Genomic DNA, 4,461 nt, shown 5'->3' on the forward strand with positions numbered 1-4,461 from the left:
TAGAATATGATGAGTCAAGTCAACTTGTGCATTGTACATCGTACATGCTCTGTTGCTATTGTTTACTCAGTCAATGTCCATAAGGTCTATTTATCTCTCATTGTTTGACCACTGTATTTTTACATTCAACATTTCTAAGATATATTTATCTAGAAGCCATTAATAAATTGTATCTACCTGATCTGTATGTGAATGCTGTGATAAACTCTACCCAAATCACTCTCCTCTGACGTTATAACATTCAAGAATTCCATTCGTGCACATGTTTTCTGCTAAATCCCTAACAATGCAGTATGTCCAAACAGTAATCAAATTAATTTAATTAAGTTATCTCGATTCTCCAGTCAATAAAGGCCTAACATCTACAACATTGTTTCTTCCTTCAGGCTAAAAGCTAACATTTATTTAAGCTATAAACATTTACATCAGAAACAAGGATATCTCATACATCATGAGCATAATTCCACATAGTTGTCACCTGGTTCGTTGACATGGTTGCTAAGTATTTCTGTAAACACACTCCAGTCTCTTTTTAAGATGTGGATATCACAGTGACAATTAAAGATAGTTTAAATATAAAATGCCCATGGCTTGAACTCTGAACAAACAATACATTTTTATCTACCTTTCATCATCAGCGTTCTTTAGGGTCTGTTTTATATGCTAGGAAGGATTGGATAGCTTGACAGGAACTGGTAAGGCCAGGGACCACACCAGGTTCAATAGTTTGTTTGGGCTTGATTTCTACTGCTGTATCCTAACGTCAACCACTCCTCAGAGTGTACTGGGTGCTTCTTATGTGGCATCATTATGAATTCTTTTTAAGCGGCACTTGCGTTGAGGCACAATGGCCCAGTGGTTAGGGCAGCAGACTCACGGTCGTAGGATCACGGTTTCGATTCCTAGACCGGGTGTTGTGAGTGTTTATTGAGCGAAAACACCTAAAGTTCCACAAAGCTCCGGCAGGGGATGGTGGCGAACCCTGCTGTACTCTTTCACCACAACTTTCTCTCACTTTTTATTCCTGTATCTATTGTACCTGTATTTCAAAGGGTCAGCCCTGTCACACTGTGTCATGCTGAATGTCCCCGAGAACTACATTAAGGGCACACGTGCCTGTGGAGTGCTCAGCCACTTGCACGTTAATTTCACGAGCAGGCTGTTCCGTTGATCGGATCAACTAGAACCCTCGTTGTCATAACCGATGGAGTGGCACTTGCACCAGTGCTGTTTTTGTGGCACCAGCACACATACCAATGCTTTCTATGTAGCATCTTGGCTTTAAGATCTCAATTGTAACAGTGAGATGATTTGGGTAACCTCTACTGTAGCCTTGGGTTGACAAATCTCTTCTGAGTTGAATTGTTCAATGGAAACTGTATGGAAGCTCATTGAACAGAAACATACATTCATACACTTCACACACTGACACACAATCACACACACATCTGTGCATGTAGTTCCCACCTCCATTACCTTTATCCATCTTCCAAAGTTTCTACCCTTTTGTGCTTCTCGTTTCTCACTCAGCGCTGTGCCTCTCTCTCACACACCGGACCTACTCACTTCACATCATCTTTGCTGCCACCTATTACCTTCCTGACCCACATGTATTACCTCCACCCTCCACTCCAATAGATATTCACGACTGACCATGCCACTACCAGTGATCACCACTCACTGCATCTTCCTGCATCGATCTGCCACCCACCTCACACACTCTCACCAACTTACTAATCATCCATACTATTTTTCTATATTTCCTTTCTGGTAACTTGATAATACACTACGACACATCTTCACCATCATCCTCCTTTTCTTCCAACATCGGTAAACAGCATTCTACAGCAAGATACATGTTCCAGTATCCCTATCATACCTATCGTTACTAGCATAAAGCCACCCACCAATATATATATATATATTGTTACGAACAAAAATATTTTATTCGGATAATTTCTCGTTCGTACGACGCGAATTAAAACACCGCTCTCTGATTTTTCAAACGAAGACGAAAGAATGATTCTTTGTGGTCACGTGACTCTTTAAAGCGTAGGCAGCATAATTTTGGAGCGCTTTTATGGTATGGGTAAAGTATAAAGACTACTATTGCCACCGTGGCGAGTTAGTTCAGGCTGGAAGTTCGGACTAGCTCCACAACGTAAAAGTCTTTCCTCAACAGTTAGTGTTATTTTTGAAAGCCATGTTGAAAAGTGCAGTTATCGTTAAATATTGTTGACAATTTTTGTGTGAAAATTTTATATCGTCTACCTTTCGGTGGATTTGTTGCAGTTCTGCCCCTGGTTTCAGGGGAAGAGCGTTGTGTTATTATGCAGCCGTATTCCGACAAAGAGTCCTCTGAGGGGGAATTGTTGAGATGCGTTGATAGCGTCGACAAGGTGAAAAGAGGAAAGAGTTTTGCAGCAGCGGCTGGTAATTCGAGAGAGAGGGTATGAATCAGTAAGGAAGAGTTGGAGAAATTCAAAGATTTAATAAAAAGAGAAGGGCACGAAATTATTGTGACCCCGCCAAAGGAAGTAAGTCATGAGTGGGAAAAGAAACAATTGTGAATAAGGTCCAGATGGACTATATGTAATCTGAACCTTTCCCCCCTTATTTATTATTTTATTTTTACGGAATCCCACGTTTTAGGCTATGGAGATTCCGATTCTGAAAAAAAATTTGATTTGGAAAAGAAAAAGATAGAGATTATATCAAAGGAAAAAAATAGAAAAATGTCTGAAAGACATATGGATACTACAGATTACGCTGTAATCATCTCAAGAATACGGACTGTAATCTTATGATACATAGGAATTGTGGAAACGTGAGTATATATGTGTACATACACACACATATGCATATTAATCTATCTGTCTATCTTTATGCATATATATATAAATTGAGTTTTTACCTGTAATTTTGGATTTTGTCCCTGATATTATTATATATATATATATATATATATATATATATATGTATGTATTACGTCTTTAAAGCATAATAACGTTGATAATGTTTAGAATTATAAAGCTGTTTATAAAGCAATCTTTGAATTTTGTTTTACTTTTGCAGTGCTGTTGCACACCAGCAGATAGATTTTACATTATTTGTATATGCTTCGGGAAGGGATTCGCGTCCGTTTCGGGGTGAATCAGTGAATCAAATATACGGCACTGATGAACAGAACGATGGTCACGTGTGAGCAACGAGAGAGAGAGAGAGAAAGAAGGAGGAGAGAGAGTGACAGATAGAAAACAGTGAAAGGGAGAAAAAAATGGAATTAGAGGGGATGGGGGAGAAAACAGTGTAGAGCAGTCACATCAAAAAGGTTAAGATAAACTTATTCGGAAATGGATGTGTAACTATCGTCCATCTTTCTTTTCCTCACGTGACAATCTTTGTTTCCTGCACGGACCTTCTAAGGACTGGACGTCTCCTATTTCTCTCTTCTCTCTTTTCAAAGGAAATATTTCTCTCCGCGTTTTCTATTTTCCCCTCGTTCAAGTCTAACGACCCTCCATGTTTGTTCTCGTCCTGTTTTTGTTCCAAACTTTGACCCTCTGTAAATCCCAAATTTTATTTTGGTATTTATGGGAGCAACTGTCTTCGAGGACACATATTGTCGTTGATTGCTCTAAATGGGGAGTAGATAAACAGCCAAGAACTGATGAACGGTCGTTCTTTGCATTCTTTGTATTACTTGTCTTGTTCTCCATTTTTTTCTCTCTCGTTATACTGCGTATTTAACTCATTTGTTTCCATATTTCATGCTTCTTACTGTTGGTGACGTCCTGTACGCATATAAGCATATATATATATATATATATATATATATATATATATATATATATATATATATATATATATTATATATATATATATATATATATATTATATATATATATTATATATATATATATTATATATATATATATTATATATATATATATATATATATATATATATATATTATATATATATATATATATATTATATATATATATATATATATATATATATATATATTATATATATATTATATATATATATATATATATATATATATATATTATATATATATATATATATATATAATATATATATATATATTATATATATATATATATATATATATATATATTATATATATATATTATATATATATATATATATATATTATATATATATATATATATATATATTATATATATATATATATATATATATATATATATATATATATATTTATATATTATATATATATATATATATATATATATATATATATATATATATATATATATATATATATATATATATATATATATATATATATATATATATATATATATATATATATATATATATATATATATATATATATTATATATATATATATTATATATATATATATATATATATATATATATATATATATATTTATATATATATAATATA

The 4,461-nt window shown here is 33.3% G+C and overlaps 1 long non-coding RNA gene across 1 annotated transcript in view; it reads left to right on the forward strand.

Moving 5' to 3' along the window:
* Positions 1-2,043: 2,043 nt before the first annotated feature.
* LOC149134391 (uncharacterized) overlaps positions 2,044-4,461 on the forward strand; it is a 40,150-nt gene continuing 37,732 nt past the window's right edge. The window contains exon 1 of the long non-coding RNA XR_016242872.1: positions 2,044-2,827. This is a non-coding gene — a long non-coding RNA (uncharacterized LOC149134391). The remainder of the gene's footprint in view (positions 2,828-4,461) is intronic.

Source organism: Octopus bimaculoides, chromosome 8 (assembly GCF_046866305.1).
Source record: "Octopus bimaculoides isolate indiv1 chromosome 8, ASM4686630v1, whole genome shotgun sequence".
In the NCBI taxonomy this organism is placed as follows: Eukaryota; Metazoa; Mollusca; class Cephalopoda; order Octopoda; family Octopodidae; genus Octopus; species Octopus bimaculoides.